General features: G+C 35.2%; 1 long non-coding RNA gene across 1 annotated transcript in view; it reads right to left on the bottom strand.

The window, feature by feature from the left end:
• Positions 1-4,899: 4,899 nt before the first annotated feature.
• LOC116411709 overlaps positions 4,900-16,269 on the bottom strand; it is a 13,965-nt gene continuing 2,595 nt past the window's right edge. The window contains exon 2 of the long non-coding RNA XR_004223303.1: positions 4,900-5,272. This is a non-coding gene — a long non-coding RNA (uncharacterized LOC116411709). The remainder of the gene's footprint in view (positions 5,273-16,269) is intronic.

The following is a 16,269-nucleotide window of genomic DNA, read 5'->3' as shown; positions in this document are numbered from 1 at the left end:
GCAGAATAGCAAAATATGCCCTTGCCGATATTCGCCTACTGGGGAAGTCTACTTTGTATTGCCATAAATGTGTTTCAGACTGCTTAAAAAGAAAGAAACAAATTAATTTTTTTCCCTTAAGGAAAAAAAATATTCTTCCTGAATAATGACTGAATAGGGAATAGATACATTTTGACTGAAAACAACCTTTGTCAATGAGGAGGCTAAATACCCAAATAGTGCACTGAGTGCATTGGTCTGGATCTGCTCATTATTGGAGACCTTTCACAGCCGTATCGACTTGCTGTCCAAATGTTGTTACTTACCTGATGATTTCATTGTTTAAATGGTACGGACATTGGAACTGGGAACTTGGCTTTTCCCTCTGTGTGTTATAATATGCAACCAAGGAGCTGTTGTTTTTTACATTTGCTGAACAGACAAATAATTAAAATGTAGGCTATGTTATAATATGTCTATATTTTTATTTACCAATAAAATGTGTGTGTGTGTGTTTGTGTACATATAAATATACCTGATAATGGAAAGTTTTAGTTCCAATATGTGAATATAGATTCATTGAAATTGATTTTTTCAATTACAGTAGAACGGTCACAGTTTGAGTAAATACATTTTGAATTGTGTCTTGCAATAATGCTTACAGGTGTGCTGTCTTGCCTTGGTATAAGAAGCAGGGTTAGTGATTGCAATTTTTAAAATATCTCCACCACTTGTTTAATATCCTAATGTTGCAAATGAATCTGTTGTTTAAAATATTAAACATATTTAGGTAACAGTTAAAATATTAAGGTTCTGACCACAAAAAGGACATTCCACTTCAAATGCCATGCCTAATATTTTTATGTGTTTTTATAATTAAATCTGTGCAGTTTTTTTAATGGGAATTCTTTATCAAAAAAATCAGACCTAGAAAATCATTTATGTAAACCAAGCTCTTGAGTGGGGGTCATATTGGATGACTTTGGGGGTTCTTTTGACCCAATGCCCGCCTTCTAGCTTTTCTGGTCCGTCTTTACTCCATTGCAGAAGCCATACAGTGCATTACTTTGCAATAGAAGAAAGTATTTATTCTGGAGGCATTAAGTGACATCTATATCATAGTTCCATTTAGATGCACCATCAGCTTCTATACAATTTGGCTTATAACCTTTGTGAACACAAAATTGGATTCAAATTAGATGCATGTCCATGTGTCTGAAAGAGAAAAAGAGATTAGTTTATTTTTGACCCCATCACCAATTTTATGAAAATAATAGAATAGGTCAAATCTTGGTGTGAATGGGACCATGCAATCCTTACTCAATAAATATTTAAATAGATCCCCTGCATAAATATGTGAGGCCAAACACTTGGGATTTAATGTTTTCATGACATATAATGTATTAAAATTTCTAAATTTTGTGTCCATCACAAATTCATATTTAAAAAAAAAAAAATACATATGGATTGTAAGAATTGTAAAAACTGCCTCTGCCAGCACAATATTATTATTCTACAGCCTTTGATGTCTGGATGCTTTTGAACGTCTACTTTGATGAAATATGTACCCTTGAATAGTGACATCCGACTACCATGAAATTTGGGTTTTGTAAGCTATTTTTTCATCCTAAATATTAACCTTTTAACTATAGTTTGTGTGGGAATATGTTAGAATGGGGCAGAAAAAAAGTATTAAAGCTGACACTTTCTAAACTTTGCAGTAGTTTCTGTCAAGTGTATAAGATACCAATAATGACCCTCTTCTAGGGCAGGTATGACACACAGCATACAGAGAAAGGCTACATTGTGAATTTTGGACTGCCAGGACAAGCAGTTACAGTGACTCTATAGTTAAGGGTTCTTTTTTTTTTATGGCTTTATTCAATCGCCTTATTTTATTCTGTGATTTTTTTTTAATTAAATAACATTAGCGCTAATAACCTCTTAGCGCTAATATTTTAAAAAAACAAACTGTGCGGATCATTTATAACATTCGCACAGTGGCATATTCGCAAATTGCGAGTATTTATGTGCACACTCTGCGTTACACCTCAACTTTGGTGGCAGAAAAAACATTGACTAAACTGATTTTGCAAATTGTAAATATACATTCACAAAGAGAAAATCGGCACTATATTTGCAAATAATAAACGTGCACAGAAATCTAATTTGCGAATTTTTGTGCACAATTTGCATTTCACTGCGATTTGCAAAAATATGAAAGACGGGCACAGCAGTGCAAAATGTAAGTGTCTAGGGAAAAAACGTGCAACAACCAAAAATATGCGCTACACGAACTTTATCAATAACCCCTGTTGTGTGATTCCCTTGCGTTATATACATCCTTGTTTTAAGATGATTAACCACGGTTGCCATAAGTCAAAATTTCAATATCATATTATTAGATATGGCTTATGGTTATTTATGGAGAATATTATTAACAACAAAAATTCAAAAACTCAAGTAGATATCTTAAGACTAACACCAATAAAAAAAAAACTTGTACATGTGCCTTATTCTTGATTTCTGCATTTAAGAAACATCTTGGTTCTTTAAACAATTTAAAATACTGTAAGTCCTGCCTATTTCTTACCAAACCTTCCTGTCAATGTCAGGGGCAAATTTATAAAGGTGATAGTTTTGAAATACACTAAACATCACTCCATTAACACAACAGTACACCGTTGCTTTATTGTACACCAGTAAAATCCAAAGTAGTTGTAGAGATACGTAATAGCTTTTATATGAACATTTTGGCATAAATATAGGTGTAACTGGAAAAAATTGTGTAAAAATTCCATGTGGAGGCAGAATTTAAGAATAACTCAAATTTTTCTCACTTACTCATTTTTTCAAGTGTCAGACATTTATCAAAAAATCTGAACTGAAGAAGAAAAAGGTTTTAACAGGAACAGATCCATATTGCTTGAAAAGACTAACTACCATTAATGTGTAAAACCTATACCTTGCCTCGTTACCAGTTACCTACCTGTGCTGCACTCTTGTTCACGACTGCTGTAGTAGTGACATTGGGCAGGTTTAGCCGAAAATATGTCAACACAACTGAGGAGGGTTGGGGTGAGACAAGGTGGTATTTATGTTATATTAAATTAGTAGCTTATTAACATGAAACTGACATGTTTTTTTTTTTGTACAACGTAGAATGTGTTAGCATTTTAAAACCTAAAATAATCTCTTCTATATTTTATAAAATCACCAGCAGCACAAAGGAAATGAGAAAATGATTCTTTAAAACAAATATACAAAGCCTCTATCTCTTGCTGCCTATCACTACTTTTATAAGTGAAAGGAAAGTAACATATCCATTTCAGTACATTCTGTTTGTCTCTTTCCTTTGTTTGCTGTGTTTCTCTCTTTTACTCTCTACTCCATAACTGGTTTGCTTCATGCAGTAGTTTCCCTTTTTCTCCTCTAGCATAATATTGCAAATAGCACCCAGAAAAGTGTACACAGAAACCTGACAATAAGGGGCAGATTTACTGAATTTGTAACATATCTCATTTTTAGCTTTTTAAAAAATTTGAATAAACTCATTTGCACAAATGCCTGACATTTAATAAAAAGTCTGAACTGAAAAAGTATGCGTGGGAAAAAGTTGCAGAAAAGCCGCAACTGCTAGTGATGAGAAAATCTGTCCTATTTTGCATCGGCAAAAAATTTGCGAATCTTTGAACAGATTCGTTAAATGGCAAAAAATCTGCAAAATGGCAGAAATGATGCGCATAAAAATAATTGTTACTTGAATCGTTTTTTTTGACACAGACAAAACATTTTTGTCGCACGGCAAATTTTTTACACTGCGAATTTTGTCGCCCATTCAGGGGCGCTTCTGCCATTAGGCGAGTTGAGAAACTCGCCTCAGGCAGCAGAAGCGCCCCAGTTACCAGGGGCGGCAAAAAGCCGCTCCTGGTAACTTTAAGAGCCGAATTTCCGGTTTTTAAACCGGAATTTCGGCTCTTCTAGTGCAGAGAGCGCAATTGCAACTGCACTAGCGATCTCACCGCCCCCGGACCCGCTCCTGCGCTCAGAAGGTAAGCACTGGGGAGCGGGGGGGGCGGCATTCAGGAGCCGCCTCAGGCGGCGATATGACCAGAATCGCCCCTGCGCCCATTTATCTAAATAATCCACCAGTTGCAAAACGTGGAAGTTCACAGTGAATCCATGCCTGGCAAATTATTTAGCCCATCACTAGCTACTGCATCAAAATTCCAAAAATCCCTAAAGTTTCGAAGCAAAGAAGGATCCTTCAGGGAAGGGACATATGTCATTGACTTGACATGATCTCGACATGTTTTAGCTGTCAAATTTTGGATTTGCATTTTTAGCCGTTTTATTGCATAGTAAAGCTCAAAAAAAGAAAAAGTCAACTTTTCTGGGACTTTTAGTGCTAAAAAATCTGAATTAAAAAAAGAAAAAATTAAAGCGTTAGTAAATGGGCTCCTTAATGTATTTAGTGAAATTTGCCAAATTGTTTCAATGATCCCTACCTGTTGAGAATATTGTGACTGAATACTTATTCATTGCAAAACAATGAGTCAAAACTCTTCCTAGATTGGGAACCAGGATGAGCAAATTCTGTACAATATAGTACGGGTATGGGATCTGTTATCTGGGAACCCATTCTCCAGAAAGCTCCAAAGTACTGGAAGGCCATCTTCCATAGAATCCATTTTAATCACATATTTTACATTTTTAAAAAATGTTTTCCTTTTTCTCTGTAATAGTAAAATAGTACCTTGTACTTGATCAGAACTATGATAGAATTAATCCTTATTTGAGGCTATAGGTCCCAAACATTCTGGATAATAATTCCCATACCTCTATACTGAAGTAGAACAAAGTAATAATACTTTGCAATATGACATATTAGGATGCAAAAAATATTGAAATACAAAGCTGTGAAGTAAATACGTTTTTAATAGATCAGAATCATTTTTTGCAAGACATAAATACAGTATTAAAGAAAATTATATTCATATGCTGCAAAAGGGAGCTAAATACATTTTAATATTATATGAACAGTGGGAACCTTGTTTCGGAAAAAAAAATTCTGTTTTGCTGCTAGTGTACATTTTATTTTTCATGAATTCACATGTTGTTTGCTCAAATCCTTCTGATATCCGAACAATCAGCTAGTATAAAGAAATGTATACATGCACCGTATATACTTTAACAGTATTCCGCCTTCTTCTTGCGTCTCCTTGTGGTTGAAAATGGATGAGAGCAGTTTATTGTTTAAATGATCTGTCTTGCACACAGTTCCTCTGTTGTCCTGAAACAAACAAGCCATTGGTAAATACAGACCTTCACCATAAAATGTTTTATTTAGGCTCTTGCTCATGACAGTAAACATTCAAGTATTGAAAAAATAATAATAGAATGAATAATAGAATGAGATATTTTAGTGAATAATGAGAAACATATTTGATTAAGTCATTGTTACATCATACAGGGATTTCTTAAGTTATAGGTGACAGATAAAGAAGGTGCATCCAACTTTATCGCATCTGGTTTTTATTAGTTGTGGGTTCAGCTATATATATTCATTTTGCAAGCTTTGTAAAGTGATCCCTGGTTTGTGATTGAGTATCCTAATGCATCTATATTTCTTCAGCGTAAGCTTATGAATACAATGGCTTTAGAAGTCACACTAAATCCCTTAAATCTCCAAGATGTGATCACAAAAACTGGATATTCAAAGAGCTATTTTATAGTCATCTGTATTGTGATTGTTTCCGTAATGTTTCAATTTACAGATGCAAGATCTATTTTACCTTGTTCTAAGATATAACTTGCTAATATATCATGTTGTTACTTCCAGTTTGCACACGATTTTGTGAATGAATGTTTATTTTCCTGTGATAAAGAGTTAGTTCTAGCCCAGCTTCTGTGGCTAAGCTCTTACTCTGCTCTATCATAAAAATTACGTTTCTTGTTTTTTTATGGCTACAGAATCCTATCTGTGTATCTAATGAATGATTGTAATCACAGAGATCCACATGAGATGGTCAATATGCCATGTCACCCAACAACACAAATCCAAAACTGTCCCTAGAACTTGCCCTTATAAATAGGAAAGGGTTCCTAATACCTGGAGGTGACACAGGCAGGCATTTGTTCATAATAAATGTTCTGCAGATATGTGCAAATATATTAATAGTCAGATACGCAGAAGTTGTGTGAACTTCAACTGTGTGAAGTTCTGCAAAAAGGAGGTCTATAAGATATCTGCTTCCTAAGACATATTGATACTACGAAGAAGAAATGTAGATGCCAAATTGTTTTCAGTTGTCATTCATTACATCTAATATTTTAAAATTCTCTGTGGTGTTAGTTATTCTAATTCAACCACCGATACCTGTCCCTGCCAATTTTCTGTTTCTTATAATGAAGTAATTGTAAACAATATTTGGAGTTTTACTTATCTCGGCATGAAGATTGTTATTTATTTCCAAATTACACTGTGTATATTGCAAATAATTAATTCTACCATTTCAAATTTCACTCTTGAACCATTAAATGTATTTTTAAAATTGGTGTGCAGGCATTGTACCTGAGTCTGAGCTTTCAGAAAGAGCTAGCACTAGACAGTATAACTGCTTTCAGATAAGCTATTGTTTTTCCTACTCAGTGTAACTAGAGGAGGCATTGCCAGATGTCAGTGTTTTACTATTAAGTGATGTTTTCTTATCTACCACTAGCATGGGAGCATTAAAGACCCCTGTCTGTTAGGGGTCCTGAAGTTTATCAGAACACAAGTCACATGGCTGAAGGCACTTGGAAAACTAAGAAAAATTCTAAATATAAAATAATAATAATATAAGGGATAGGGTACTTGAATACATTGCAAATCACAATATTATAAGTTTGTGCCAGCATGGTTTTATGCATAACAGATCTTGCCAGACTAATTTATTTTTCTTTTATGAGGAGGTGAGCAGAAACCTCGATGCTGGAATGGCAGTGGATGTCATCTGCTTAGACTTTGCTAAAGCTTTTGATAAAGTACCTCACAGAAAGTTAATGATAAAATTGAGGAATATTAGCCTAGAACATAATATTTGTAATTGGATAGAGAACTGGCTGAAGGATAGGTTATAAGAGTGGTGGTAAATGGAACATTTTCAAATTGGGCCAGTGTTATTAGCGGAGTGGAGTTAGTGGTCCTTTGCTTTTTAACTTGTTTATTAATGACCTGGAGGTGGGCATTAAAAGTACTGTTTCTATTTTTGCTGACGATACTAAATTGCGCAAAACTATGCAGGAGGCTGCCGCTTTGCAGAACGATTTGACACCATTGGAAAACTGGGCAGCAAACTGGAAAATGAGGTTCAATTTGGACAAGTGCAAAGTTATGCACTGTGGTAGAAATAATATAAACGCGAGATATCTACTAAATTATAGTGTGTTTGAGGTATCCTTAATGGAGAAGGATCTAGGGGTTTTTGTAGATAACAAGTTGTCTAATTCCAGGCAGTGTCATTCTGTGGCTACTAAAGCAAATAAAGTGTTGTCTTGTATAAAAAAGAGCATTGACTTAAGGGATGAAAACATAATTTTGCATCTTTATAGGTCCCTGGTAAGGCCTTAACTTGAGTATGCGGTGCAGTTTTTGGCTCCAGTCCATAAGAAGGATATTAATGAGCTGGAGAGAGTGCAGAGACTGCAACTAAACTGGTAAAGGGAATGAAAGATTTAAACTATGAGGTAAGACTGTCAAGGTTGGGGTTGTTTTGTCTAGAAAAATGTGCTTGCAAGGGGTCATGGCTACTCTGTACAAGTACATTACAGGGGATTATCGACAGATAGGGGATGTTCTTTTTCCCATAAAATGATCAGCACACCAGAGGCCCCTTTAGATTAGAGGAACGGAGCTTCTGTTAATGCCTTTAAGAGGGGCCTGTATGGACTCCGTCAACATAGACAAAGCTGAAACACTGTTGGTCAATCACAGGATTAAGCATCATCCAAGTTACTATACCCCTAACTGTTTAATTATTTCATTGGCACTATGTACTTATAATTGTATAAGAACAAATGTTCATATGTTATTACTTAAATCATACAACTGCAATGTTTTCTATTATTGAAACTAAGCAATGAAAATTTGTAAGTCACTACTAACCCCCCTCCCTTCTTCCTTTCTGTATCCCCTAAACTCTTTATTCAATAAAATATTAGTTACAAAAAAAAAGAGGGGCCTGTATGAGTTCTTGAACAAGCATAGTATCCAAGGCTATGGTGATACTAATATTTACAGTTAGTATTGTTGTTGGTATATATGGTTTATGTATGTAAGTGTATAGATGGGTCAGTATGGGTCTGTATGTAAGTGTATAGATAGGTCAGTATGGGTCTGTATGTGAGTGTATAGATAGGTCAGTATGGGTTTATGTATGTGAGTGTATAGATAGGTCAGTATGGGTCTGTATGTGAGTGGATAGATAGGTCAGTATGGGTCTGTATGTGAGTGTATAGATAGGTCAGTATAGGTCTGTATGTGAGTGGATAGATAGGTCAGTATGGGTCTGTATGTGAGTGTATAGATAGGTCAGTATGGGTCTGTATGTGAGTGTATAGATAGGTCAGTATGGGTCTGTATGTGAGTGGATAGATAGGTCAGTATGGGTCTGTATGTGAGTGTATAGATAGGTCAGTATGGGTCTGTATGTGAGTGTATAGATAGGTCAGTATGGGTCTGTATGTGAGTGGATAGATAGTCAGTATGGGTCTGTATGTGAGTGGATAGATAGGTCAGTATGGGTCTGTATGTGAGTGGATAGGTCAGTATGGGTCTGTATGTGAGTGTATAGATAGGTCAGTATGGGTCTGTATGTGAGTGGTATAGGTCAGTATGGGTCTGTATGTGAGTGGATAGATAGGTCAGTATGGGTCTGTATGTGAGTGGATAGATAGGTCAGTATGGGTCTGTATGTGAGTGTATAGATAGGTCAATATAGGTTTGTTGGTGCTGGGTTTACTTGGAAGGGCTGAACTTGATGGTCTCTTTCAACCCTATGCAGGATTCTGCTGGAGAAACACAATTAACTGATGCATTTTGTACAAAGCCTATTTTCCTGTGACAGAATCCCTTTAATGTCCTGCATAACTATATGGAAATACACTTCTCCATGCAAGCAGAACATTTTTACCAACTTTATAAAATCAGTTATATTTTTCCAACTCTACTTTGCAACAAGAAACACAACAAGGAGAGAAAGACAAAATTTGCCAGAGGGAGGCTGAAACGGTTTAGGCTGTATGGTTTTCATTAAAGCAAAAGGACCTGCTCCTACTTTGGAACATAGCAAATGGAGAAAAATACTGGCAAAGATGACTTTACCTGTGGAGGTAGTAACATAATGTAATCATTTCTAGATATATATGATTAAGGTGTACATTTTGAGAATAAAGGAAATAAAAGAAAGAGAAAGGTTTCATTGAATTATTCCTACTACATACTCTATAGCACTTCAACATAAAATGATGGACAATTTCATAGAATCTGGACATTAACCAGGCACCAGTGTTCAGCATGGTACAATAAGGTAACAAGTACTGGGCTGTCTGAATTATAGGGAATGTCTGGTATTCTGCTCCTTATAGTGAGGAAATATCAGAAGAGCTACAGTCATGCCGACTGTGAAACCTTATGATTTCTATGTATTATTTGCTATGCAATTTGTGACTGTATTCTATTTCTCTTTGCCTTCCACCAAAATACAAATTGATCTAGTTCCTATCGTTAACATTGTTACCTAGACATAAGATTATTATTTATGATTTAAAAGAAAACATAAAGGGGGATTTTGACTTTTGTTAAAATGTCTTCAAAAACTTTGAAAACTTATCTTTTCAGTTAAACTTTTACAAAAACCTTTATTTGATGAGTTAAACCTTGAAAACTAATATTCAATAGACAGGAAGACCTTTATATTTCTTGCTGGACTTTGCAAAATATGGGAATGCAGTTTTGAGAGAACCCACAAAATAAGGTTCTTCCTAATTTATCAAGAACAGTAGAACAAGAAAACTTTAGCCTCAGACTTAATCTGCTTTCTGGGCAATGGGATTCTCACTGGGGACAGGAATAAGAGAAAGGCACATAGTTAGGGATGAGGATATTTTTTAATCTGCTATGCATATCTGTCGAAATTAATTTGCTGTGCTTTTTGTTTCATAGATAAAAAAAAAATCAAGTTTTTTAGCATGGCAAAAATAGCCTGGGAGACAGGCCCACCAATCCCTTGACATCACCATGTACATCCTGATACACAGTGTTACGCCATTACATCACTTTGGCGCCAATTTTGGTTTAAAATGCCCGTTCGTTTCTGTCAGATCTCCTAGTTATTGCCTGTTCCTGACTCCAGTTGTTCCCAGGCTGCACTGACTCTCTGTTTGATCTTAGGTTAATCTTGTCAGTCCACAGCAGAAACTTCTAGGGCCCCAAAAGAGGCACTGGTGAAGAGAGATGCATGCAGCACCCTTCTTTCTCTTCTCCTAGCAGTTCCAGGGTTCCTGCCTCAGAGAAAATGACATGGGGACTAAATTTCTAGGCTTGTCCATTGGAAAAGTATGACTTGAGTTTGGAGCAGAGCCAGGCCAAGTTACTTCCTTACTATACATCCTATGTGCCAAACCATCCAGTCAAAGTGGATGTTGCCTGTATCATTTCTGGACAACTAGTCAAGTAAACCTGTAAGGACAGGGAAGGGTGGGCTTGGCTCAGTGAAAGTGGAGGTTAGGAGGATATCATGCAAAAAAAGTGTTTTATTTTTTTGTTAACTGTTTTCCATGCACATGGTTCAAACCAGCAGCTTGTTTGATAAATGCATTTTAATAAATATAAGAAGCATGATTTTGGTGCATGAAAACCCTAAATTTTTCTACCATGTTGGGCACATCTCTCTCACCCAAACCACCCCCTTTGTACTGCATATATCCCCTCTGTTTGCCAGGATCATCACATGTTTCTGTAATAGTAGCAAATAGTAGCAAATAGTAGCTTTCACTCAGCAGCCATTTTCCCTCTCAAACATAGTCAGTGACATTTACATCTTGAAACAGCACGTGTGTGCTGTAAAGTTCATGCAAGGAAGAATGCAGGCTTACACAGGCAGAACTTACTTTCAGAAAAAATTCTGCTTGGATTAAGCAATTGGCTATTGGAGTATTGGCTAAGCTAAGCTCAGGAGAGGAGGTTAAGATGTGTTGAGATGAACTGAGCATGCTCAGTAGCCAAGAACCAAAGTCAATGCCTAAGGGAGGGGGCTGCGTGGGTTAGAGGAGGAGAAGGGATCCCAAATGATTAAGGGGAAGGGGCAGCCTTACTATTAACCTTTGAATAGCTGGAGTGGCAGGTATTTAAAGATTTCAAAGAGGCTGTTCACTGATTACATTTTCTGAGGGGTTTACATGCTCTTTAATTCTATAAATAAAGGATGAAATGTCAGGCGCTTTAACCCTTTAATTTAAAAATGAAATAAGTAACAATGGCTAATGCAAGACAAGCCATTCTTTTACAAACGTGAGCCTAACTGAATCAACAACTTCAGAATATGTCAATGCCTTCTGCTTTTAGTTCTGAAATATGAATTTATCCAAAGGAACATATAAATGGAATGGATCCAGGAAACTGTTTTAGATAAAAGGAAAGAGAAGCATTCTACTGCTCTTAAAACCTTTATTTCACTGATAAAAGTAATTTAGAAATCACACTAAATGCATGAGATGGCAGGAAGGTTTATATATATATATATATATTATTTAAGGGTAGGTACAATTTAATGTAGTAACATTTAACTTAAAAAAAAATAATTAAATAATTCTAAAAGTGTCACAGGGACACAAATTCACAAAGTAACAAGAGACCAGTGATCAACAGAATTGCCCAGCAAGAAAAAACCAAGGCTCAAATAGATGGTCAAACACAAGCATGTGAGAAGCTCAAGAGTAGCTCTGGGAAAAACAAGACAAGGTAACAAACAGTGGAATGGGCAAAATGATGCATAATAAAGAAACAATGCAGCCTGGAACAATATACATTAGTGTGCTGGCTCTGTTAACAAATTTAGTGTGATAGGTGCCCTTGGCTTAGTACAGGTCTGTGCAGAGAACAAAATTGATTAATGCAGGTAGTGGTCAGGTATTGGCAAAACCTAGGGAAGTCCATGAGGCCATGATTTGTTACATAATTGCAAGCCCATAAAGGCTACATTTAATTCCAAGATGAAGAAATAAGTTAAAACCTCTCCACAGTTTATATATAAATCATGTTATCATTTTACCATTTTACTACAACTATATATGAATTAAGTGTTTTTTTATTTCACTACTGTTATTATTATTTACATGTCTGTTGACAACATTATGATAACAACTCTTTTTGCTGTTAATATTATTATTGCTTTTGTAATATTACACTGTAAAAACAGTATAGCAGGCTCTACCTGCCTTAAACCTGACTTTGGAAAATCTATGGAGGAAATCTATTCCAAAACATTATAGTTTATATAAAGGACAGAGGGAAGAATGCTGGGAGCGGTCTGGTTTTGTGACGTCTGGAGCATTTGCAACATTGCAATAATAGTTACTCTTTAAAACCAAAATTACTGGATGGGTTCTACATATGATAATCTCAATATGACTACATAAACTCAAGGTATCAGTAGAAAAGAACTCTAAAGTTTATTAATTATAAATAGAAGTTCTGTTCTTTTGGTAGTATATGCTAACTATTCAGCAACCTACTTTCCTCTCAGTTTGGCAACACTTCTGTTCAAAAGTAGATTCAATAACACCCACTACACCAATATTATTTATATTAATATTAGGGCAGATTGATCAAAAGTTGAGATTTCAGTTTTATTCTTTCTTTCTTCATTCTTTCTTCTAATAAAAAAATAATATATTTTTTCTTCTTGCAGCCAATTCTCAACTAACAAATTTTGGAACTGACATCCATTCAAACCAATGGACACATTATCTATCTATCTACAGTATATCTATCTATCTATCTATCTATCTATCTATCTATATTTGTATTAATTAAAAAATACAATTAATAAAATAACTCAGGCATTCTCAACAGCTATCAGGATTTCTCAGTTGCTTTACAGTTAAAGTCAATCTAACCCTAGCAATGCAAGAAAACATTTTTAAGTGCTTTCACCCTAAAGAAGATTCAAACAAAAAATGATAACTACAATTCAAAATGTGTCATGATAAAACAAGAATATGTCCCCTTTGCATCTGCCTAACAGAATAAAAGAGGTGAAAGTATACAGGTAATTACAGTATGTTCCACTTGCCCTGTTTTTCCCTGGCATTTGAGATGGTGCACTTAATTGTGCCAAACAAGTAAACCTACATTACTTAATGGAGACACTAAAATAACACTTGCAAAGTGTGTTCCAGATTTCTGCCTCAGTGTATTCAAGAATCAATCCACATTTAGGTGTATAAAGCTAGTGCATATCAGGTGTTACCTCAAACAGTTTCAGCAGTAACACTTTCCTATTACTTGGCTACTATAAGTTACAGGAACTGGGGGAAACTTTTCATCTGTTATTACATTAATGCTTAGTTTAGAAGTTTAGAAGGTTCATAATGCCCAACAATGACAGACTGAGCTCAAAACAGTACAACAAGCATAAAAGTAAAGCTGACAATAAACATTAAGGTTTGCCAGATTAGGCTACATTCTGGGCCAAATCAGGCTGATCAGATCACGATGGATAACTATGCAGCCCATATATATTTGTCCTCATTGCACAGAACAGAGTTTGCTATCAGCTCTAGATATTTTTATCTGTCATCTAATATGATGCCAACTTTTAGAAAGTGTAAACTAAAGCCAGTGGTACAAGTGGTGTTTTCTCCGTCAGTAGAAAAATCCTGGTGTAGAAATACCAGTGTGCCCTAAATAGCCCCGTAGATGTAAGCACTACTAGGACTAGCAGAAATTCACACTTTATCTGTGTTTTTTCTAGTGGGAAAAAAAACACATGTTGAGTGTTGAGCTTTAGACTTAGAAAGTCTTAAGCTTCTGCCTGAGCAATTCCTTCCCAAAAGCACGATGCCTGACAGAGGGACTAGGAATGGTTCAAGGGTATTTTAATAATGACAATACAAAATGGCCCCTGTGCCATTAGCAAATTACAAAATAATAGTAAGTATTACTTACTCCCTAGGGCATACAACCAAATTTTGGTTCTATAGATGTGTTGCCATTAGCCAATCAGACAATTGCTGATTGGTTGCTATGAGTTATCTCTAGTGTAAAAATGACTCAAGTTTACCAGTGAACACCATATGCAACTAAATGGCATTTTCATTCTCTAGTGGTATTGTGCTTTTAATATTTAAAGTACTTACATCTGTAATTTAAGTAAAGATCCCTCTGAATAACCAGAGCACCCTTAGCACTCTGCCCATCCTGCCCCGTTCAATAGTAAATGACCACTTATAATAATAATATTGCCCTTTTGTTTCCATCTGTAGTTTTGATGAAAGTAGTTCTATTGTAGCTTGCCTTTCTAGGGACAGGTTTATTAAAAGCCAGCTTTTATCACAGTTACTAAAGGCTTTCAACACCATACCAAATAGTAAAGCCTCAGATATTAATGATATTAATGAGCATTGTGCTAAAATATACAATGTATGTCAATAGACTGTTAAATCTTAAATTACCAGTGTTTTACTGTGCAGTAGCCATAATTTCTGTTTGGTGCAAAACACAAATTGTTGTAAGATCTGTCCCTTGTTTCTTAGTTGCCATAGTCTCGCAGCCGGCCTGACCAGAGGCATTCTTTTAAAGGGGTTGTTCACCTACACAATCAGCATTTTTTCCCAATAATGTAGAATTTTCCCAGAGTTCCAGCATTGTTGTGGTCACAAGGGGGCACTGTACCTGATGCCATTGTGGCCAGTGTGTCAAAATTTTCATTGGAAAGTGATGGATATCTATGTTCATTTTTCTGCTTTTTTGTCTAATGCATTTTTGCCTTTTTTCCTGGAAAATCTGATGTCTGAAGCTTTATTTTTTTTTTTTTAAAAAGAACAAAATGTTAAAAACAATAGCCAAACACAGCACTGATTAACAGGAATCAGTATTAGTAATCTTATTAACCCCTTATGCACAATACTTTTAAACAAATACTGGATTCACATGTATATTTAATTTCCTTGAGCCAGATCACCTTAAACTGACTTAGCAAGCCTAGATCCCTTGTTAGTGCAAGTATTATGTATAAACAATCTGTATTTGAGTTAGCCTTTCCAATAAACTATTGTATTAGAATCTTATGGTGATGAATACAAGTTCTGTGCACAGTTTGTTTATACTGACCAGATTTTATTTGGAGCCTGTGCAATACATGGGATGCCGTTGCCTCCTATTGGTTGTAAAATAATTCCCAAACTTATATTTAAAATAAAAAAAAAGCATCTTTATTACAGGAGCATGAAAGCTCTGTATTTCTTAGCAATTACTGTCATGCATTTACTTTAATTTTGTTATAAATACGTTTATTCACAATTATATCTTTTGGAGGAATATCTATCTCAGAATTCCATTAAAGGGTATTTCAGCTGAAGAGTCTGGACATAAATTCTGCAGCCAAAGTCATCAACCCCTATATATCTTACACGGTCCATTGGATGATGGTTAAAAAATAAAATGATGTCAAGGAGGCTATGACATGCTGAACCCAGAACCTAAATCACTTTTTGCTCTCCTGCATCTGTTGTGTGGAATGAACATCACTGAATGTGTTCACACAGTAAATAATTACCCATATATGAATTCAGGCAATCACGAAAATAGTTCCGAATATTAACGTTAAGGTTTATTAGCCTAGGCTGAATTGAGCAAAGCCAATCAAAACACTAACGTAAACCACTGCTGCTGTCAACACAAAGGGCTTTTAATAGCCTTTGTAAAAAAAAAAAAAAAAAGATATATAGATATATACCTAAAATGTTAATGCATACATGTTAATATCCATTTAGGCATACATATATTTGATATTAATGTGAAATGTAAAATAGTTATTTCCACTAAACTATTACATTTAATAGAGGAAGAAACAATAATAATAATGTAAAAATAAAGAATGATAGATAGATAGATAGATAGATAGATAGATAGATAGATAGATAGATAGACAGATGATAGATAGATAGATATAGATAGGCAGACCATTTAGGCATGCATATATTTTGTAGTAATGTAACATGATTAATAATTTTCTTTCTCTATTTTTT

This window comes from Xenopus tropicalis, chromosome 6, assembly GCF_000004195.4.
Source record: "Xenopus tropicalis strain Nigerian chromosome 6, UCB_Xtro_10.0, whole genome shotgun sequence".
Lineage (NCBI taxonomy): Eukaryota > Metazoa > Chordata > Amphibia > Anura > Pipidae > Xenopus > Xenopus tropicalis.
Note: the sequence above shows the minus strand (reverse complement) of the source record. Positions and strands in the feature narration are given on the sequence as shown.